The following is a 22843-nucleotide window of genomic DNA, read 5'->3' on the forward strand; positions in this document are numbered from 1 at the left end:
ACGGCTGAGGAAGCAGGGACACCTCAACCCCTCTGCTCTATCATGTCCTGTCCTCGTGTGTGATGGTCACCGCTCTTCGTTTCCTGTCCCCGACACACCCCACCACCCACAGCGTCTTTATTTATCTCCGAAAGCCTGAGAATCAAACACACATCAAATATGTTAATTAAAAAAAAACCCTCTCTCCTGATTTAGTAACAGGACTCAGCTAAACCTACCCAGTTAGATGCAGACCTAGGTCTTGCTCCCTTCCCCCATGATTCTCCTGCACCTACCAGGCCCAGGTGACTGGGAAGGGTGGAGGTTGGAATGGAGCAGCAGGATGGGGATGGTTGGCAAACCACGGGCCAGTCGATTTGGAACAGACCCTGAAATCTTTGCCTTTATTTATTGTCCTTCTTATTTTTTATTCTTTTCTCTTCAGTCTAGACCTTCTCTAACAATTTTGGACCTTGACAAAAAAAACCCACATTAATCCTGTGGGGCTTGGCAGTGGGAGAGAGGCAGGATTTTACCCAGTGTAACAGGGGCCCAATACAGTCCCCGTCTAGGTGCCACCCAATAGAAATGGTAAATCTAAGCATTTAAGACAGAAGAGGGCAAGATACGGCCCACAGGCCACCCCTGTGGCACAGAGCACCCCTTTTAATGCAGCCCATAGCCCACCCCTGAGGTATAGAGCAGCTCCTTGTGACTCAAAGCGGCTGGCTGCTCCCTTTGACTCTCTGCACCGTGAGAAATGCCCCCATCACCAGCACAGTCTCTCAGCTCCTATTGGCCAGTTTCCAGGGGCCATGCTGGGGCCAGGAGCAGCGTGCGCCGCCTCCCACCCCCAAAGAGCAGAGAGCCACATGGAACAGGCAGGAAGGCTGGGAGCCTGTGGAACAGGGAATTGTGGACGTGCTTACTTGAGACTAACGCCCACGAACGTCCCATTGCCTGCACTTCGGGCTTTGGGTCCCTGCTTTCTGCGTGTGTGACAAGAACCAGGGGAGGGGCGCAGGGAAAGCCCCCAACCAGACACCTTCAGGGTGCAGAGGAGATTCAGGCTCCAGCACCCTGTGGCGCCTGCCTGAATGCGCCTCCTCTCCCCACAGTTTGGTTCCTCTGCTGAGGAAATGGAGCAGAGGGCCTTGGCCTGGCCATGCGCTGGCTTGCAAAAGCATCCAGTCTCTTTGGTGACACCTGACAAAAAATGCCTCCCCCTAACTCAACTGGCATCTGTGGCTGTTACAGCCAGAACACCAAGTGCTCAAGGCGTATATGACCTTGGCTGTGAGAGAAGAATCTCTGCCAAAGCCTTTTCCCACCAGCACGGGACTCTCTGTGCACAGAGCTGCTGAAAGCTTGATGCCTGCAGCCCTGGAGAACTCCATTTTGCCATCTCTTTCTTTCTTCTGGGGGTGAACAGCTGCATTGGCTGTTAAAAGGCCTCTACGCGGGCGTCTTTGAGGAGAGCTGACTGAAGAGCCTTCCTACAAACCAGGGCACACTGGCTTGACCTGTCAGTTCTTCCTTGCTGAACTTAGCTTCCTTTTAGACTCAAGGGCTACATCTACACTGGCATGATTTTCCGGAAATGCTTATAACGGAAAACTTTTCTTTTATAAGCATTTTTGGAAAAAGCGCGTCTACTTTGCAGGATGCTTTTCCGGAAAAGCACTTTTTGCGGAAAAGCGTCCGTGCCAATCTAGACACAGTTTTCTGCAAAAAAGCCCCGATCGTCATTTTCATGATCAGGGCTTTTTTGCAGAAAACAGTACTGTGCTGTCTACACTGGCCCTTTTCCAGAACAGTTTTCCGGAAAAGGACTTTTGCCCGAACGGGAGCAGTATAGTTTTTCCGGAAAAGCACTGATGATTTTACATTAGATCGTCAGTGCTTTTCCGGAAATTCAAGGAGCCAGTGTAGACAGCTGGCAAGTTATTCCGGAAAAGCGGCTGATTTTCTGGAATAAGTGGCCAGTGTAGACACAGCCCATTTGTTTTATCTCTTCCTGTAAAAAGAAACAAAATACAGGACTATGTAGCACTTTAAAGACTAACAAGATGGTTTATTAGATGATGAGCTTTCGTGGGCCAGACCCACTTCCTCAGATCAAATAGTGGAAGAAAATAGTCACAACCATATATACCAAAGGATACATTTGGTTGTGACTATTTTCTTCCACTATTTGATCTGAGGAAGTGGGTCTGGCCCACGAAAGCTCATCATCTAATAAACCATCTTGTTAGTCTTTAAAGTGCTACATAGTCCTGTATTTTGTTTCAGCTACACCAGACTAACACGGCTACATTTCTATCACTGTAAAAAGAAAAACATGGTTGTGAAAACCTTGTAAGTGCTTGCTGAAGTGCTCCTTTGTGGCTAGGAAAGTGGCAAATGCCAGGTCAGGAGCTGATGGGACGGTTCCTGTGGCTCAGTGTCCAGCCAAGGTAGCTGCAGGTGACACTCCGAGCACCATCTGCTATCAAGTCATGATGGCTTGGGGGGAGCTGTGCATGTCAGAGCCCCCTGTCAACTGAGCTGTAGTTTTCTGTGCGCAGGGAGCCAAACGCTCGAGAGCTGGAAGTTTGGAGGGAAATGGGGAACGGCTGCACTGGGAGATTAGAACGTGTTGTTGTGGACCATAAAGTAGATCAGCTTGAGCAAGGCTTTCTGAGGAGGGCACCATGGCTTAGCTGGCTAAAGCACCTGTCTAGTAAACAGGAGATCCTGGGTTCAAGTCCCAGTGGTGCCTTATTATAGGCCTTGCAGTTCAGGAGAAGAAGGGTGTTTCTGGGCACAAGCAAAACTGTGTCTGAGTGGGTGTGAGCAAGCCCTCCATTTTAGCTGAGATAGGGGACTGTATGGGCTCCCTGTCAGCCTTTGTGGCTGACCCAGGTGGAAATGTGAGGGTGGTGCTAGCTGTGAGCAATAGGGCCCCACAAAGCACCCACCTGCATCCAAGCCCCACCCCCAAACTTCTTCCTGCAACCCAGCCCCACCCCTAACATCCTGTCAGATCCAGCACACTCTCCTGTACCCCTTCCAAAGCCACAGCTCTGAGCCTACTCCCAGAGATAGCACCCCTCAACCCCACACAAACCCTGCCCCCTGTCAGAGCCAGCACCCCATGCCCTCTCCTGCCCTCCAGCCCCAGCCCTGGACACTTCCCAAAGCCAGCATCCACACTTCTCCTCCCCCTGAACCTGCACCTCAGCCCCACAAAACCTTCCCAGAGTCAGCACCCATGCCCCCTTGTGAACCCCAAACACCCTGTTGTACCCCAAGCACCTGCTTCTGCTCAGAGCTCCTCTCAAAGCCAGCAACCCATACCCCTCCTGCAGCCCAATCCCCTGCCCTCACCCACTAAAAGTGAATGAGCATGGGGAGGAGGAGAGATGGAGGAGGGAGCAGTGCGTGAGTAGAGCAAGGCTTTAGGGTAGGGGGGCGGGCTTGGGGAAGGGACACAGTAGATTTGGAATTGCCTTTACATTCCAAAACAGATCTTGGTCATATGATTGCTCCTCGCCAGGAAGCCTTTTCCCAAACAAGCAATTTCTTGGACAGCCATTGGAGGTCTCTTCTGTTTCCCAGAAGGGGATAGTAAACCCCAAGCAGAGAACAGCTAAGGCCTACAACAAGGCACCACTGGGACTCAAATCTAGGATTGCCTGTTACCAGGCAGGTGCTTCAGCCAAACATTCCCCATTGCCCACCCGGCCACAAAGTGTTTAGCCTCCAGGGCAAGAAAACTACAGCTCAATTGACAGGAGGCTCTGACATGCACAGCTCCTTGTATGGGCACAGGGAGAGGCACCCCAGGGCCGGACTGGCAGGGGCACGTGGAGCTGGGAGGTATCATGGGGCTGTGCAGTATTTTAGTGATCCTGGCAGGGACTGGGCACTTTGAAGGGCAGTTGCACTGCAGTGGTTGTTGAGTGAACTGAGCCTTAGAATGAGACAACCCCAGCTGGCACCAGGAACACCCACAGACACCCCTCCCCCCGCTGCCCACAGCTCCCCCACAACTGCACCAAAATTAAATACCCCGTGCGCAGTATTTTAAAATTCTGCAAATGTTAGGTTCAGTAAGTAAATTGGTGGCACCAGCGCAGCCCTGGCAAGCACAGGCCACCAGCTGCATGAAGGTGAGAAATCACCGTGCAGCCCTTCCCTCCTTGGACTGGGCTCCTGCCTTTCCTTGGCTATTAAGCCAGGCACTGACTGTTTCCTTTTAGCATCCTGGGGGCAAGAGAAACAGCCTGGCAGCTGTAGGGACCCAACACGAGGGCATCAGGGGAAGCAACGAGAAACACAACTTCAGCCCTCCTCAATATCTAGCCAGACTGGTAAATTCCAGGCTGCTAGCCTATCACAGCCAGTCAGGGACCTAGCTCCAAGGAGAACAAAAACCATAGAGAAACCCCAGGATAAGGGGTTTAGCTCTTGTCACAAACCAGCCCAGCAGGTCCCACTGAGATTTGAACTCAGATTGCAGGATTCAGAGTCCTGAGTGCTGACCCTTACACCATGGGACCTACAGTTAAGCATGCTTCTGAGCACCTGTGATTCTCAATTTTCAGGCTGGCACTTTGCACTGTTGGCTTCCCTCCAGCGGCTTCATCTCTCTGGACTTTCTGCCCGGCCCTATCTCTTGGATTTTATTATTGTTTGATCGCTTTTGAAACAATAAAATATCCGCTCTAAGTAGAAAACAGAGCAATAAAAAAGCACAGATAGAAATACTTTGCTGTGAACGAGGACTCAAAATCCCAGTGGATACAATCCCACCCTGCCAGCCAACGTGCCTCAAAGTGAAGGCTTCTTATCAGGAGAAAAGCAAGCCCAAGAAGAATGATGTGAAAATGATACAGCACTCAGTTACATACAGAGATGTCAAAGTCCATGCCCTTGGGGTGCATCTACACAGCCCTCGAAACTCAAAATAATAGCTTATTTTCAGTCTATTTCAAAATAGCTTTTTTAGTTATTTGGCGCTGTCTACAGCGTATCAGATTTCAAAATAAAGCTCTATTTCAAGCCATCCCTTACTTCTCATAGAATGAGGTTTACAGGGATGGCGAAATAGCACTTCTGCTATATTTCAAAATAGCAGATGCATTCAAAAGACGCAGGGTAGCTATTTCAGGATACCTCTGGTATCCCGAAATAACTCTGCTGAGTAGACATACTCTCGGTGAGTCTGCAGGTTTGAAAATCCCTCTGAACATCTGCATACTGTCTGGGGCAGCCAGCCCTTTGTTCAGAATTTCAGCTTGTTGGCAAATTCTCTGGAGGGCAGAAGCAGGAATGAAGCCAAAATGGGAAGGATGGTGCTGCTTTTGCAGTGTTTTGTAGCATGTACCTCCTCCATCCCAAACACAAGCTTCACTAGCCTTAGAACTCTAGCCATAGGCACGTACTGCAGTGTCTTGCTGACTCCCAACTGCAGTTGCAGCTATTTATATAGGTTTCTTGGACCATTGAGAACACTTTGCCATTCCCCAGGCTTGGCAGTGGCTGATGCCAGTTTGTCTGAGGTTGTCACCCAGACAGACAGCACCAGTGTGGAATCACAGAGCTGCCATACGTTTCTAGGGCTTTGTCTAGACAATGGGTTTTGTCCCAGAAAAATTCTGGAAAAACTCTGCTGCGTGCAGGAAATGTGCCTGCTATTCCGCTTTTTTTTGCAGAAGAGCAGATGCACTCTTTTAGAAGCCCTGTCTTCCTCCTTCTACAAGGAAGAAGGGCTCTTCCAAAAGAGGAGGTTTTTCCAAAACTTGGCCCAGTGTAGATGGGCCAAATTTCGGAAAAGCCTTTTTTGGCAAAACTATCAGAAAATGGTGTGCATATTGCAGAGTGCAATTTGCCTACCTTTTCCCAATAAACCCCCGTAGTCTAGATGTAACATAACACTCCTGGGACAGAAGGGATCCCAACACAGAAACAAGACCAGAATTTTTGGCCAATACTTTTGCAGGTGCATTTCGTGGCTCAGGCTTTCCATTGGATTATATTGGTACTAACAATAGGATCAACAGACCAACAGGGAGGTCCCATGGCGCTAAAAGGGAAGAGAACCCCGATCAGGCTGAAAAGTCAGGGGAAGCAGGAGGCAGGAAGAGCCCGGGCTGGAGTCCAGCTCACCTTTCCTCCTCTGGGCACCTTAAGCAGAGGGCAGCTGGTGCTGACAGCTGCAAGAGAGGGTTAAAAGCTACAGAGCAACTAACACTGGGGTAAGAGAAGAGGAGGACCATGCCTACACATGATCTGCATGCAGCCACACGCAGCAATGGCGAGCTTGCTCCCCACCAAACACTGACCTAAAGCTGCCGATTGATCAGTATGCGGGTGCCTAGAAGTTATTCTTTTATTCTCATTGTCCCATGTTTTAGTGTGAATATACCTGTAATGGAAAGGAGGGAAGCTGACCAGCTCCCGGGGTGTGTCTAGACTACATGCCTCCTTCGACGGAGGCATGTAGATTAGCCAGATCGGAAGAGGGAAATGAAGCCGCGATTAAAATAATCGCGGCTTCATTTAAATTTAAATGGCTGCCCCGATCTGCCGATCAGCTGTTTGTCGGCAGATCGGGGCAGTCTGGACGCGATGCGCCGACAAAGAAGCCTTTCTTCATCGGCACAGGTAAGCCTCGTGAAACCAGGTTTACCTGTGCCGATGAAGAAAGGCTTCTTTGTCGGCGCATCGCGTCCAGACTGCCCCGATCTGCCGACAAACAGCTGATCGGCAGATCGGGGCAGCCATTTAAATTTAAATGAAGCCGCGATTATTTTAATCGCGGCTTCATTTCCCTCTTCCGATCTGGCTAATCTACATGCCTCCGTCGAAGGAGGCATGTAATCTAGACACACCCCCGGTGACTAAAGGGTTAAACTCAGGTAGCCAGAAGAACCAATGGGCATCTGGTGCTGAAATTTGAATTGTATAAGATTCCTTGCCTGGATTTGAGAGACACAGAATGATTTAAACCCAGGCAGGACTACCATGCCTCCAAGGAATTCGGGGCATAGAAGCAGACTGAACCAAGAAAAGATTGAAAGTGAGTAAAGGGGAAAAAGTGAATTTAGTTGTGATGAAGGTATTTTCTTTATTTTGTGGTTTGCTTTGAACTGCTCTATGTGGGTATGTCTACACTGCATTCTTCTTTCGAGAGAGTAATGCAAATGGATGGTAAATGGGGAGACGAGGCATAGATCCACAGGGTATGTCTACACTGCATTCCTCTTTCGAGAGAGGAATGCAAATATAGACATCCGAAATTGCAAATGAAGTGGGGATTTAAATATCCCACACTTCATTTGCATAATCACGAACAGCTATTTAAAAATAACAGACACTGTTACGACACGGTTATTTCCAGAGAAAACCCTTCTTCTGAAATAACCCTTAAACCTCATTTTATGAGGCATAAGGGTTATTTCAGAAGAAGGGTTTTCTCTCGAAATAACTGCATCTTAACAGCGTCTGTTATTTCAAAATAGCGTTATTTCGAAATAGCAGCTGTCCGCGATTATGCAAATGAAGCACGAGATATTTAAATCTCCACTTCATTTGCAATTTCGGATGTCTATATTTGCATTCCTCTCTCAAAAGAGGAATGCAGTGTAGACATACCCTGTGGATCTATGCCTCGTCTCCCCATTTACCATCTAAACACTGTTTCCCAGAGATTTCTCTGTGTTTTTAATTTGTTTTCCTTAGTTGCTCTGTAATATCAAGCAACCAAGTATGCTCCATCCAGTATATCTTTAGTTTTGTAATAAAAATCACTTTTTAAGGTGATGATTTGATTCTTGTGTCCTAGAAGGCATAGGAGGTCTGTATGTCTGTATCAGATACTAGAGATTGCAACTTGTTTTTCTCTTTTCTTTTTCAAGCTCTCTTGTGGCAGAAGAGCTTGGGGTATGCTGGGGGTTGGTTCAAATGTTTGTCCTGGTTTTAGGGATAAAAATCATGTGATGATGGCAGCAACCCCCCCCCCCCCCCAAATCTGTGTATTGTGACTCTGGGGGAAGGTTTTGTAACCAGTGCCTGTAGTGGCAAGGTGTATTTAAAGTCTTTGTGAGCCCTGTCCTGCACTCTGAGTGCTAGAGTGGGGAACAGCCCTGACAATACCTGTTTAGCATAAGTAAACTTTATTTACATGCTGAGCAGTTGTTACATAAAAGCAGCCAGATGGAAGATCTATCAAAGCTAGCTATCCTCTTTGTCCACAGTGACCAACATCAGGGCTACGTCTACACTGGCATGGTTTTCCGGAAATGCTTTTAACGGAAAAGTTTTCCATTAAAAGCATTTTCGGAAAAGCACGTCTAGATTGGCAGGATGCTTTTCCGCAAAAACACTTTTTGCGGAAAAGCGTCCGTGGCCAATCTAGACGTGGTTTTCCGCAAAAAAGCCCCGATCGCCATTTTCACGATTGGGGCTTTTTTGCGGAAAACAGTACTATGCTGTCTACACTGGCCCTTTTGCGCAAAAGTCTTTCGGAAAAAGACTTTTACCTAAACGGGAGCAGCATAGTACTTCCGGAAAAGCACTGATGATTTTACATGAGATCGTCAGTGTTTTTCCAGAAATTCAAGCGGCCAGTGTAGACAGCTAGCAAGTTTTTCCACAAAATCTTTTGATTTTGCGGAAAAACTTGCCAGTCTAGACACAGCAGTTGAACAAGAACAGCAAAGGCCCACAACAAGACACCACTAGAACTTGAACCAAGGCTCATCTGCTTATAAGGCAGCCAATTAAGCCATGGTGCCCTTGATGCATGCTTAATTGAAGCTGTTCTACGTGCTGGACCAGAGCTAATGGATGCATTCTCCCTGAGATGTGTGTTCTGCTCACTGCCCTGTTCCCAGTACTGCACACAGATATTTCATAGACACTGCTGTCCATTCTGTAGGGTATCTCTTACTTCTCTATTATAGCAGAAGCTGCTGGGAAAGAGCTGTCCCAAACACACAGTTCATCTACCTTTCCAAGAGTCAGTAACTCTGTGAGGCTACGTCTACACTGAAACAAATAGCATTATTTCGAAATAGTGTCAAAATACTGTCAAGCTGGAGGACTTCTTACTCTGACTACTGTAATCCTCATTGCACAAGGAGTAAGGGAAGTCGGAGGAAGAGTGCTCTCTTTCAAAATAAGTGCTGTGTAGACGCTTCCAATTTCAAGATAAGCGATTTTAAAATAAGCTACGCAATTGACGTAGCTCAATTTGCGTAGCTTATTTTGAGTTAAGCCCTGCTGTGTAGACGCTCCCTGAGTGGGAGAAGCTCTGTGAGTGGGATGCGTCTACACAGCACCCTTATCTCAAAATAAGCTCTGCAGTTTGTGCTATGCAAATCACGTGGTTTATTTTGATCTTATTTTGAAACTGTCTATTTCAAATTTTGGCACTGTGTAATTCCAAAATAACATGCTATTCTGACAAGTCCTTTAACCCTTGTGGAAGGAGGGTTACAGCAATGCCAGTATAGCACACCCATTATTTTGAAATATATTTTGAAATAACAGGCACATTTAAAGACACGGAATTGCTATTTCAGGATATTTCCAGTATCATGAAATAGCCCCACTGTCTAGACATAGCCTGGGTGTGCAAGCTATGGCCCTTACCTGCCTGTGTAAAGTTTAATCAAACCCCAGTATTAGAATCATGCTCATCTGGGAATAGAAATGGAGGTTGCTGAAGCAGGATCTGTCCTTCAAGTTCCTGAAGATCACTGAGTTAAAAGTGGCATTTTTTGCAGGGGCTATAGTGCAGAGCTAGAGTGACTGTAAATCAAATGGTCCTTGGCTCAAATCCAAGTGCCCTCTTAAAGAGTCATTGCTTTAAAGGAATCTTTTGCCTTTCTATTTCCAGCATTTTCAGGGGCCTGTTGTATGGGGGTTTAAAGCAATATGAACATTCCTGTACCAGTGCATAAGAATCCAGCAAACCTGTCCCTCAGCTGAAATTAGTTCCTCTAACTGTCCAGTTTATATGTCCCTCAATTAGTACAATTTTGTTTATGAATGCATATTGGCAGGTCCTTGGTCTCCATGGGTGGTGCCTTGCAGAAAAACAAGGATCACATCTAGCTGGGGAGGAATGGCCTAGTTTGTATGACATTTAGTGGGTGAGTTGCTATAATATGTGACTGAAGATGGGCAGGAGTCTATTACAAACATAAAATGATAATATTATCAAACTCTGTACCCAGAGTACAAAAAGCAACCTCAGCAGTACTCCTTGGGATCTGATGGATCTGAAGTCTCTGTATGTCTGACTGACCATTTAATATCTGACTTCTTTTTCTCTCCCCTGCCCCTCGCCCCACCTTGATATTAAACTTCAGGTTCAGACACTAAAGGATTCGGTGGCAGTGCAGCATTCGGCATGACATCCAGATCTGGTCCTGTGACTGCAAGAACATTTTGTACATGTGAGCAGGGGTTTTAAGTCACTTCTCACTGCTTTGCATCTAGTTCTGGTTGGGAGCCTGAGAACAGGGAACGGAGGGCCAGCCTGAAAGTGGGGTATCACAGGTGCCTACAGTAGGTCTCAGCTCTCGGTCCCATGATGTAAGGGTCAGCATTCAAGACTGAATCCTGCAAGCTGAGTTCAAGTGTCATTGGGACCTGCTGGGGCTGGGCTACTTTGCTGGGAAGTCCCTTACGCTTAAAGTTCTTGGCCCTTTTTGTTCCTTCTGCTGGGTGTCTACTTCTCTTCTCTAGCTAGTTCAGTGGGGTGGCTGTGATGGGTTGGACCGTGGAATTTAGCAGCCTAGCTAGAGATTCAGGAGGGCTGAGGCTGTGTTTCGCACCTGATGCAGGCATATTTTGTACCTGCAGCTGCCAAGCTGATCCTCTTGCCCCCAAGGTGCAAAAAGGAAGGAATGTCAGTGCCTGGCTTAATAGCCAAGGAAAGGCAGGAGCCTGGTCCTAGGAGAGAAAGGGGGAGGGCTGCAGTGTGATTTCGCACCTTCATGCAGCCAGTGGCCTGCGTTTGCCAGTGCCCTTCTGGAAATGCCACATTTCCTTTTTCACCATAAACTTTGAAGAATTTTGAAACACTGTGCACAGGATGTTTAATTTGTGGTGCTGACACTTTCAGGGGTACGAGGGGCTGGGGAGTTGCAGAGGAGCTGCGTTGCGGGGGGTTGTGAGTGTTCATGGTGCCATCTAGGCCATGTCCAGACTCAGGGGTTTTTTCGGGAAAAGTAGCCTTTTCCCGAAAAAACTTCCCCTGCGTCCAGACTCAAGCCGCGTTCTTTCGAAATTATTTCGAAAGAATGCGGCTTTTCTTTCGATGGCGGTAAACCTCGTTTCACGAGGAAGAACGCCTTCTTTCGAAAGTTCCTCTTTCGAAGGAAGGCGTTCTTCAATGTAAAGAGGCCGTCTTCGAAAGAGAGCATCCAGACTCGCTGGGTGCTCTCTTTTGAAAAAGCGGATTGCTCTTTCGAAAGATCCGCCTGCAGTCTAGACGCGATCTTTCGAAAGAGGCTCTTTCGAAAGATGCTTTCGAAAGAGCCTCTTTCGAAAGAAGCCTGCAGTCTAGACATAGCCCTAGAGTCAGAGAGTGTCTCATTCCAAAGCTCAGTTTACCCAGCAAACACTGCAGTGCAACTGCCCTTCAAAGTGCAGGAATGTTTTTCCCCCCCTCCCTCCTCTAACAACATTTCAGGAACTGGAAAGCTCTTATGTTCCCTCTCCCTCCTCTCTTTTCAGACTGAACAAACCTATTCTTTCAATCTACTCTTGTGCATTATGTTTTCTAGACCTGGCATCAATTTTGTTGCTCTTCTCTGGACTTTCTCCAATTTCTCCACATCTTTCCTGAAATGTGGTACCCAGAACTGGACACAATACTCCAGCTGATGCCTGATCAGCCCAGAGCAGAGCAATTAAATCACGTGGCTTGCTTACATCAGAGTGGGAAATTCAGGATCTGTACTAAAGAAAGGTTGCCATTAAAATCCCAGTTTGTGTTATATGCACAAAAGGTATGAATGTCTAGCAAGTAGTTTGATAAAGTTATCTATTTTATGTTTGTAACAGGCTCCTGTCTCCGGCCATGTTTTCAGTCCCATATTACTGCAACTCACCCATCAAATATAACTGTCCAACTATGACTTTTGTGGTTTGGAATGGGTCCCATATGAAGAGACATTTAAAAGACCTGGACTTTTCAGCTTAGAAAAGAGGAGACTAAGGTGGGGATAGGATAGAGGTCTATACAATCATGACTGGTGTGGAAAAATGAATAAGGAAAACTTATTTACTTATTCCCACAATATAAGAGCTGGGGGAGAGGGGGGGTCACCAAATGAAATGAATAGGCAGCAGCTTTAAAACAAACAAAACAAAGTTTTTCTTCACTTAGCGCACAGTTAACCTGTGGAACTCCTTGCTAGAGGATGTGGTGAAGTAGATTCATGGAGGTAAGGTCCATCAAAGCCTATTAGCTAGGATTGGTAGGAATGGTATCCCTAGCCTCTGTTTGTCTGGAAATGAGTGACAGGAGAGGGATCACGCAAGGACTACCTGTTATGTTCCTTCCCTCTGGGGCATCTAGCATTGGCCACTGTCAGCAGACAGGATACTGGGCTAGATGGACCTTTGATCTGACCCAGTATGGCCATTCTTATGTTCTTATGACTTGTGTGGACTTTCATTTTAATTTAGCAAGTGTGTTACTAATTCTTTCTTCAAAATACAGGGATTAATTGCTAAAATCAGTAGTCACAGCAATTTCCCCTCCTCTTCAGAGCATTCTGCATTAATCATTTAGTCACAGAACGTATATCCAAATGTGAGGAAAGACAGCAGTGTGTCAGTGAGTGTTTCTGTAGTGTAGTGGTTATCACATTTGCCTAACACGCAGAAGGTCCCTGGTTCGAAACCAGGCAGAAACATAATATTGTCTCTTATTGCAGCTCCTCTGGGTGCCCAGGAAAGCCTGTACCTGGGATAAGTTCATCTCCCATGACAGAGGGTGGTGACTTCAGCTGGGAATGCACCATGGTGTCAGCCTGTGGAAGTGAGACAATTCAGGCCAGTCTCTTGTGGGTTGGCCTCCTCTGCTGGTGAAGGCCGGCTCCTCCTGCTGCCTCCCTTGCATGGCTTGCCCAAGGACGAAACGAGACAGAAATGTGGCTAATTGAGTCTGCCCCAGGCAGGGGAAGCCTTGGGCTATTCCCATGGCAGCAGGGAGAACAGCCCAGCATTGTGAGCACAGGCCTGAGGACCGGAGAGAGCAGAGGGTGGTGACGCAGCCGGGGGCTGGAGACAAGGAAGCGGCTGTTCCCCCTTCTGGGCACCGCTTCTCTCAATCCAGCTGTGTCCAGCTGTGCAGCTACACCCTGCATCTCTGGCCCATGCTCACGCCACCTGCTAATACCCATGCCTTCTGCCCTGAGGCTACCCAGTGAACCCCCTGCCTGACGTCTGCTACCAAGCCACTGTGACTGGATAGTGGCTCGTGCTCGGCATGTCACCTGCAGCTACCTCGGCCCCACGCTGAGCCATGGCAAGGTCCGCTTGTCATTTGCCACTGTTCCAGATGTAGCTGCAAGGGAGGCTCACTCTGCCTTCAACAAGCACGTGCAAGCTTAGCACAGCCGGGTCTTCTCTTCTTATGAGCAGCGCTACTGAAACAGGGCAGGACAGGGAGGCTGGGCTCAGCAGGGAAGAACTCCTGCACCAGTGCCTGAAACAGAGAGCCACGAGGAGCAGCAAGCCATGTTCAGCAGCCTTGGGCTGTGGCAGGCAGGTCCTGCAGGGCTGCTGGCCGGGAGCTGCCTAGGAAAGTACTTCCCAGCCACAGCCTGCATCTGGCACCCAGGTCCCTCCCTCCCCCAAATCCCTGCCGTAGGTCACCACCCCTCCTGCCCCAGTCACCACCCAAACCTTCTGCACCCTTCCCCCACTCCTCCTGGTCACACCTTCCTCCCAGAGTCTACAAGCTGTCCTATACCCCTCCCCCAGGCAACAATCATCTTCTGCACCCCAACCCTTCCTTCACTCAAACTCACCCTCAGATCCCACACCTCCTGCTCCCCAGTCCCTGCCCCGAGCTCCCTTCTACACCCAACCTCCATCTCAAACACTGCACTCCTTCCATAGAAAAATGTGGCCCTTTACCTTTACCAAAATCTCGGAGTGCCCTCCATCAAACATGATTGACCAGCCTGGTTTAAGTGGAAGATCCCCTCTGCAGTTAATTATTTGGGTATCTGTTAATAGTCTCCCTTTGTTTCACTCTCCCATCTGTGTAAGGCTCCAGTCAGGTGAGTCTCATGATGACTGGTCAGAAAACTGGGACTAATTTGCGTGGGGTTTCCCAACACTGGAAGGACAGGCATCTCCTTGGATATCTCATGTGTGCATAGGTTGTTGAGCAATACGCACTTAGGGATTGGGGGGGGAGGGTTCCTCAGGACTTTTTTGTACTTTGGGCTGGTTGTGCAATATTAGAACAACACTGAGACTCTGTCTACACTGGGAAGGTTGGGTGACAAACGTGCTATCGGCAAAAATCAGCAAAGCGAAAAACAGTCAGACTGGTTTTTCTGCCTGCCATTGTTGAGATTTCATGGCCACATTGGTCATTCCCCTGTCGACAGATAGAGCAAAGCCATGTGGGTGATCCTCCCACACTGCAGTACTGTGGGAAGGCAAAGCTGATTCCTGCGCTTCTTGGGATTCCCTCCGAGTTCTCCCACAGCCTCCACAGCTGTTGGGAGCAGCATCACGAGGAGCTCTGTGAGCTCTCTGGGCTGATGAATGTCAAAGCAGTGCAACCATCTCTGCAGCCCTCCCCCTGCAGCAGCAGCCTGCCTTGTGCTGTATTCCTAGCAGGGCAGAACAGAAGCATTCCGGTGATTTAGTCTTTCTTTGTTCCCCAATTACACAGCTCTCAGATACTTCCCAGAGCTTTGCAAGGGGAAGGGGGTGCATGCCTGCAGGGCAGCAGAGATCACAAAACACTGAGCAGAACTATCAAGGCAGGCATTGTGGGATACTTGCAGAAGCCAGTTTTCTCCACAGAATAAACAGCAGAGTCCACACTGGCTCTTTGCTGACAATAAAGGGAGAGAGAAAGAGAAAAGACTCTCCCAGGACTGGAAGTTTTTTGTCAACACAACTAGGACAAAAGTTGCATTCCGGTGTGAATACTCCTGTTGTATTATCTCCAAAAAGCAGCTTTCAGTAACAAAACATGCCAGTGTAGACAAGGTCTGAGTCAACTTGGCAGCTGAGCTGTCGATACAAAAAGTCAGAGGTTAGGAAACAGAGTTTGGGCATTTCCCCCAATTTTATTGAGAAGGAACATTTTTCCCTGCACCACTTTGGGTGCTGAACATTGTCTATCTGTGGCCCTAGACATGGCTCTCCGCCTCTTTGCTGCACAGCCTCTACATTTTCCTCTGACTTGGGGAGGTTCTGTGATGCTCCTGCGCACTGCTGAGCCCTGCCTTTCAGCAACTGGAGATTTGACACCTGTCCCGCTTTGGAATGATGGTCGCATATGTCGGTATCTCGTCTGTCTGCGGCTGTGGACGCTTTAAGGTAAAACACACGAATGTTACTGTTCTGCTCCGCCAGAAAAAGCCCCTCCGACAGCCCCACTGTGTGTACAGCAGGAGCAGTTCTAATGGGCATTTCATCTGGGAATCACTTTCTGCATCAACTCCTCTGAAGCAGGCAGCTCCCTTCCCTGCTCAAACGTCGTCTGGTCCTTTCTTGCTTCCCAGTTAGGACAGCCTGGCTTTGCCCTGACACCTGACAGCTGAGCAGAGGAGCCCTTCTCCCGCTCTCCACTCCAGCAGCCCCATGGAGGTAGTGCTGGGTTCTCCCTGCGCTGAGGTGCTATTATCTCATACTTTATAAGGAGTCCTCTGTGCTGCAGGCAGTGTTGTTTTGTCTTGTCCAGTTTCATATTATTATCACTGATGTTGTCAATAATGATGTATAAAATGGTTCTGGGCAAATATTGTTGTGCTGGATACTGGGTGGATCCCAACCAATGTGTCTGGTCTACGGGCAATTGCAGCACATTGCTGACGCTAGTGGCTGTGATAAGCATCTGCCATTCAGCTAAACATGGACGCAATTAAATACTCCTTTGTTTCGTCTGTGCTGAAGCAATGGGCAACCATTGCCCAAGAACAGAACTATGGTTAGCCCGGGCTAACGAATTCTGGGCAGGGGTTAATTTGATTTCAGCTCTTTGTGTGTGTGTGACACAAGCAACAAAAATCCTCAGAAGCAACAAGAAAGAAAGAAAGAAAGAAAGAAAGAAAGAAAGAAAGAAAGAAAGAAAGAAAGAAAGAAAGAAAGAAAGAAAGAAAGAAAGGAAGGAGGCGATTCCTATTGTGTCCAGGAAATCAGGACTTTGTAGGATCATTGTAAATCAATGGGGTCGCATTGATGCACAAACCCAACTTTGCCATCACTGTCTCCTTTCAACGTTGCAACTCCAACTGCCAGCTAACTTCTTGGATCAGGGTATATCTACACTATAGAGTTTTGTCGGAAAAATGGCCATTTTTCAGACAAAACTTGAGCAACGTCCACACTGCAATTGCATTCTTCTACAAAAAATCAAAAGAACAGAGGGGTTTTCCAGCATCGGTAATCCTCATTGTACGAAGAAGTCTTTTTCCGAAAGAGCCCTTTTGAAAAAAACACATGTGTGGACGGTGAATATGGAGTTCTTTTGGAAGAAGAGGAAAAAGGAAAAAGCACAGGTGTGACGGCGCGTTGGGGGTTCCCCGTCTCCTGCACCTCGAAATGGCACAAAGAGACTCCGCCAGCCAGTAGAACTGAGGGTGGTTTATTGCTCCTCCAGGATACAGCACAGCACAGATGTAATCTGGTTACAGGAACTGGGGGTTAAGAGGCCTCAGTGCCCCCCTTGAGATAGGGGAATCCCAGCCCCCCTCCCCAGTTCCTTCTTCCCTGCTTTCCAGCCAGGAACTAACTAACTCTCCTCCAGCCCTGCCCCCCAGCCAGGGCAGCATCCACCTTCCTTTGTTCCTCTCCATGGGGGTTAGTGGTCAGACAGGTTGAGACACCCTTTGCATAATGACTCATCCTGTTTTGCTGGGCCGTGGTACCAACTGCAGCCAGTGGGGGTTACCCCAGAGCCAGCAGCGTAGAAACCAGCCAGGTACCCCCACTACGTCACAACAGGTGCCCTGGTGGCCATTCTGTCCATAGAAATCTCAGCTTACATGTGAGAGAGCCTCCACTGAGTCTGGACACTCTCTTTCAAAAAAACAAATTGCTTTTTCAATGCACTTTTGCAGTGTGGACGCTTTCTTTTGGAGGATCTCTTCCAAAAAAAGATTCTTCTGAAAGAAGCCTGTAGCCTAGACATAGCTTCAGAAGGGAGACCAGACTGTCATTTGAATAGCATTTAACCAACTTGTGAACTCACATGGGGGATAAATAGCTCTGCCTGTCGCACCCTATCCCAGAGACACGCATGAAAAGCCCTTAGTTCAGACTAGGGATGCAAATGTAGCATACCGAAATTACTAATGAAGCACGGGATTTAAATATCCTGTGCTTAATTAGCATATTTGTGGCCTGCCGCATTTTGAAATTGGAGTATTGTGAAATAACTCGCCCCGTGTAGATGCATTATTCCAAGAGAAAACCCTTCTCTCAGAATAACTGTTATTCCTCGCAGAATGAGGGCTAACAGTTATTCCAAGAGAGGGGTTTTCTCTCAGAATAACGCATCTACACAGGGCGAGCTATTTCGCAATACCCCAATTTAAAAAGTGGCAGCCAGCCGCGAATATGATAATTAAGCGCGGGATATTTAAATCATGCTGGCTGTTCCCTCTGGGCGGCCCATGCTGCATGGGGAGTGCGCTTCCCCCCACACGGCAGCCCGGCTGAGCGGCACAAAAGTCAGCCGAGCGCCACGGTGGGAGGCGAAGGGGGGCATGGCGGTGACGTGTGGCATGACAGCAACTCCAGGCTCCACCCCCTGGCCGTGAACGTCACCGCCCTGCCCCCCTTCGCCTCGCGCCATGGTGCTCGGCTGACTTCTGCACCGCTCAGCCGGGCCGCTGCGTGGGAGCAAGTGGCACAAGTGACCGTTTGGGCTCCACGCTCCCCATGCAGCACAGGGAGTGCGGAGCCCAATGGGCCATTTGGGCTCTGCGGTCCCCTGAGTGAGAGGCAGGAGGGGGATGAGAAGAGAAAGAGAGAGACAGAAAGCGAGGCAGGAGGCGGAGGACAGCTGAGAGAGAGAGGGGGAGGCAGTAGGAGGAGGAGAGAGAGAGAAAGAGAGATGGAGCGAGAGCGAGAGCTCAGGAGAGAAGACCGACGTGGAGGAGAGACCTGAAAATCCCGTCTTATGACGGGCTAATTGGCTAGTTGATAAATAATTATTGTAAAGAAGCAATTGGGGGAAGGAAGCTCGGTATTAGGAGCTTACCCCAATACTAACAGGTACGCAGGGTGCGTGCACCACTGCACAGCCGCTGCTAGCAATGTGAGTCTGTACACCATCCCCTGACACCTACATCCCTTGCAAACCCACTGGGGGAAACCTTGCCCCATCGAAGTCAATGGGAAACTCTCAGGATTTCACCCCTTGCTTGTCTGTCTTCTCCTTTGGGAGGCCCATGGTGGGGAAGGTTAGCAATGAGTGGTTCTGGGGTTTCTCTAGGATCTGCCTGAGAAGAGCTGGTTCACAAGGGGGTAACATTCTGGAGGCTTTCACACCCGTCGAGGGGATTAAAATGTCCAGTTCTCAGGAATTGTAATGGGAAATTCTAACCTTGAATATCCCAGCCTTAGCTGGGTAACTGCAGAGGCTGGTGAAGTGGGGGCACCTCAGTAGCCAAATAGATTTTCAGGCCATGGGGGACTCTCTCCTCTCCTTCTGGTGTGCAGTTTGGGAAGGATGTTTTCCTCTCTCCCAGATATGTGTCTGTGTATTCCCTAGGGGCAGGGCCTGACAGGCCAGGTAACAGCAGGCGAGGGAGGCGGCTACCTACTCCTGGTGGGAGATTTGGGGCAGCAGCAGAGAGACTGTGCTGAATTGGGTCAGGCAAACCAATCGCTCTTTGCTCTCACTTCACTTTCTCGCTAACAGAGCTGTGACTCACCGTGGTGTTTCCTGGCCAGATCTCCGAGGTATCTGGGGAGAGAAGGACAGTGACCCATGGTCACGTGGTGTGAATGTCTTTAGGGAAAGGCCCCTCCTTGAGCATGAATTATAACCCCAGGTCACCTGCCCCTCTCCCAGCCAGGCCAGGGCTCCCCTGGGCAGCTCTGAGCACCATAGGGCAGGTGGTACCAGAGCAGAAGGATTTCAGGGGGCCACTGAAGTTGTCCAATGGACACTGTCCATCTTTCTGCCAGAGTGATTCTGACACAAATTCAACTTTCGGCAGCACATTTCAACATTTTGGTCAAAAAACAAATGCCCCAAAACTGCAATATTTTGGCCCAAACCAGAAATATGCTGATTCAGGTATCAGCAAGCTGCCGCATGGGAGGGGTAGTTCAGGGTCCTTATGATAATAGTCTCCTCTACAAGCTGAACTGGCTGGGCTTGGTACCATGATGTGCTACTTCCCATCACCAAGAGGGGAGACAGTGATGCATCATGGGAGAGCCAGAGAGCCCTGCTCAAAGAGGAGACCAGGAGCATGAGGCACCGGAACTACAGCTCCCATGAAGCACTCTTGCCCCAGCTCCTAGTGACGGGGGTGGGGCACTTTCCAGGGGGAGCTTTCCTTGGGATGTGCCTTTCCATGAAGGAAGAGAAGAGGCAGTTGACCCAGTCTCCTAAGCCCTGGCAATGCAGGGCTGGGGATCACAGACAAAGGGGGAGACAAAGGAACCTCAGGGAGTCAGATGCCCAAGCCTGGGACCCCAATGACTCTTTATCCTCATTCACTTTGATCACAGACAGGTTGTTGTAACACACTGATTTGGGATCTGCCCATCCCCCACCAGTTTCCACATTAACCCCCAGCCCCACATTTCTCCCTCTTGTGCAACTGATCCCAGTAGCTCCCGAAGTCCCCCAAAGCTCTTACCAGAACTGAGGGATTTCAGGTGGCCACTGAAGATGTCCAGTGGAAAGTTCTTGTGGGGCACTGCTGGTTTCAGGCTGGACGTGTTCCCTGTGGAGAGCAGTGAGGATGGGGCAGGGGGGAGGGTCAGAGAGGCCATGCCCTCTTGCTGGGAAAGTCTGATAAAGACGAGACTTGCACACCCTGTTCTACTCCAGCGAAATGGCCCAACCACCAACCACACTAACTGCGAGGTCAGCAGGGAGCTCAGATCGGGCAGAACGGAGAATCCCCGCCGTCTCAGGGGAGAGGCTGATGAGCACACCGGCATTCCTCACGGCTGCGTGACGGTTCTCAGCCGAGCTTTCTTCCACGGACAACAGCTTAACCACAATCAAATGTCTGGGCGAATAACGGATTTGAGGGTGGGGAGCAGACAGGGAGCCAGCAGCACAGCTAAGGGGCTCACCCTGCTTCTGGAGAATTGGATGGGAATTCACCGCTGGGACAAACCCCTTAAGGCATCTCCCTGTGGCCCCAAATCCCACCCCACCAGGGAGCTCATCCTGCCCTGGGCTTTTGAAAAACTCCTCCAGAACACACAGACTGAAACTCCCCACAGCAGGCGAGCTGAGCTTCACGGTGAGGCTGCACCAGCCCTTCCATGAGGCAGCATGAAGGGACTCGGAGGGGAAGCGAGAAGGGAGAGGGAATAGACTCCTCCTACCTGTTCTTCCTTCGCAGAGACCTAGCTGGAAGCAGCGAGACAGAGTGATCAGAGACGGGGCCACGTTTCCTCGTGGGCAGAGAGAGAGAGAGAGACTGAGTGACACGGCCCCAGCCCCTCATTGTACCGACACAGAGCCCCCTCCCCACAGCCCAGCCCAGCGCTCTCCTGCACCAGCCCCACTGACTGGAGTCGTGTGGCCACATATGGTGATTTAACAGCCAGTCTCCCGGCATTTCCTGTTGTCCATAAACTCCAGGGCTGTGTCTAGACAGGCCAGTTTTTCCAGAAAATCAGCCGCTTTTCCGGAAAAACTTGCCAGCTGTCTACACTGGCCACTTGAATTTTCGCAAAAGCACTGACTTCCTACTGTAAGAAATCAGTGCTTCTTGCAGAAATACTATGCTGCTCCTGTTTGGGCAAAAGTCCTTTTGTACAAAACTTTTATGCAAAAGGGCCAGTGTAGACAGCTGAGATGTGTTTTCCGCAAAAAAGCCCCGATCGCAAAAATGGCGATCGGGGCTTTTTTGTGGAAAAGTGCATCTAGATTGGCACGGACGCTTTTACGCAAAATTGTGCTTTTGCGGAAAAGCATCTGTGCCAATCTAGATGCTCTTTTCCGAAAATGCTTTTAACGGAAAATTTTTCCATTAAAAGTATTTCCGGAAAATCATGCCAGTTTAGACGTAGCCCAGGGGTTCCATGAGCGTGTTGGTTTTCATTTTAAAAAAGAAAGCAAAACAAAGAAATGTAAAACCTTCGTTTTGAGGGAGAAAAAAATCTGAAGATGTGATTCTAGAGCCGCTCCAAGATCACCCCTCCCTCCAAGCAATTACAAAGCTGCCACACAGGTGACTTGTTGGCAATTCCATGAGCTCCGAGCCAGTCTCGAGCTGGTCGGGGTGGCTGGAGGCTGTGGGAGCCAGGGGATGGGGTGCTGTGAGGAAAGGCTGCAGGGCAGAGCTGTGCCCAGGGCTCTAGGGCTCAGAGTTGTTAGGCCCTGATTCAGAAAAACTCCTACACACAGGCACAGTTGTAAGGGCCCTTCTCTGCCTGCACCTTAATTAATCACCTGCGTGTTCATATTCCATCTGCACACATGCCCCAGATGAGTTGTAGACTGTGACCATGCTCTGGGCAGGGACTCTCCTCTTTATTTCTGCTGTGCACAGCACTGGACATAGAGGGAAGGTCCGATTCCTCACTGGGGCTTCAGGGCTCGACAGTAACACACCTAATAAATGACGTACAGCACCTAGCGCAGTGGGGTCTGATCCCCCACTGAGGCTCCTGGGTACTACTGCAATAGACAATAGACAAGGACAATCCCTTTCATCATCCCTTTGATCTGCTCCCACCCATCTTCCTGAAAACAAATGATCCATTTCACTCTGTCTACCTCATTTCTCTCCCTCCATCCCAGACACACAGGGGACAGGGGATCTCAGGGGGGGGTCTCTGTCACGTCTGTCTGTACATTTGCTAACACGGCTCGGCCTCAATCTCACACCCACCTTTCCTTCCCAGCAGATAAAGCGCCACAGCCAGCACCAGCACGGCGACAGGAACTGTAACTCCCAACAGGAGATGCAGGAACTTTACGTCTGGGCCTAGAAAAGAAGCTTGCTGTGAAGGCCTCTCCAAGGAGCCACCGGCAAGTCCCCACTGCCTGGAGCAGGCTGAGTCTTGTGGTCAGTGACCCTGGAACATACCTGGAAGCTCACCTCGTGGTTATCGGCACAGTGACGTTATTGGCTGTTCTTGGGGAGTTGACCTTCCAAGTAGAGTAGAGCTACCTGAACTTTTTAAACAATTTTTTGACCCCACATTTTTTAAATAAAATCTTTGCCAAATTGTTGACGTACAAGGACCTTCTTAGTCTTTCCCCAGAAATAATTGGAAATGAAGGGCAGTGTTTTGTTTTAATTTGAACTGAAATTTTGGTTTCCTTTTGGTTTTCAAAGCCCACTAATGGACGGTGAATGTCCATTTAAAAGCAAAGCAAAACTGTCTGTTTCCCAGTGACAATTTTCATAGAATCCCAGGGCTGGAAGAGACCTCAGGAGGTGATCAAGCCCAG

General features: G+C 49.1%; 1 long non-coding RNA gene and 3 other non-coding genes across 4 annotated transcripts; 2 read left to right on the forward strand and 2 right to left on the reverse strand.

Moving 5' to 3' along the window:
- Nucleotides 1-2666: 2666 nt before the first annotated feature.
- On the forward strand, nt 2667-2740 carry TRNAT-AGU (transfer RNA threonine (anticodon AGU)). The gene has a single exon. It is a non-coding gene; the product is annotated as a tRNA-Thr (tRNA).
- A 1711-nt stretch (nt 2741-4451) lies between these two features.
- On the reverse strand, nt 4452-4523 carry TRNAQ-CUG (transfer RNA glutamine (anticodon CUG)). The gene has a single exon. It is a non-coding gene; the product is annotated as a tRNA-Gln (tRNA).
- An 8306-nt stretch (nt 4524-12829) lies between these two features.
- On the forward strand, nt 12830-12902 carry TRNAV-AAC (transfer RNA valine (anticodon AAC)). The gene has a single exon. It is a non-coding gene; the product is annotated as a tRNA-Val (tRNA).
- A 2468-nt stretch (nt 12903-15370) lies between these two features.
- Nucleotides 15371-20895, reverse strand: LOC102449141 (uncharacterized). Its single transcript, XR_332449.4, has 4 exons — nt 20764-20895; nt 20061-20147; nt 19122-19153; nt 15371-15551 (listed from the first exon to the last, which is right to left on the reverse strand). It is a non-coding gene; the product is annotated as an uncharacterized LOC102449141 (long non-coding RNA).
- Nucleotides 20896-22843: the final 1948 nt, after the last annotated feature.

This window comes from Pelodiscus sinensis, unplaced genomic scaffold (assembly GCF_049634645.1).
Source record: "Pelodiscus sinensis isolate JC-2024 unplaced genomic scaffold, ASM4963464v1 ctg34, whole genome shotgun sequence".
In the NCBI taxonomy this organism is placed as follows: domain Eukaryota; kingdom Metazoa; phylum Chordata; order Testudines; family Trionychidae; genus Pelodiscus; species Pelodiscus sinensis.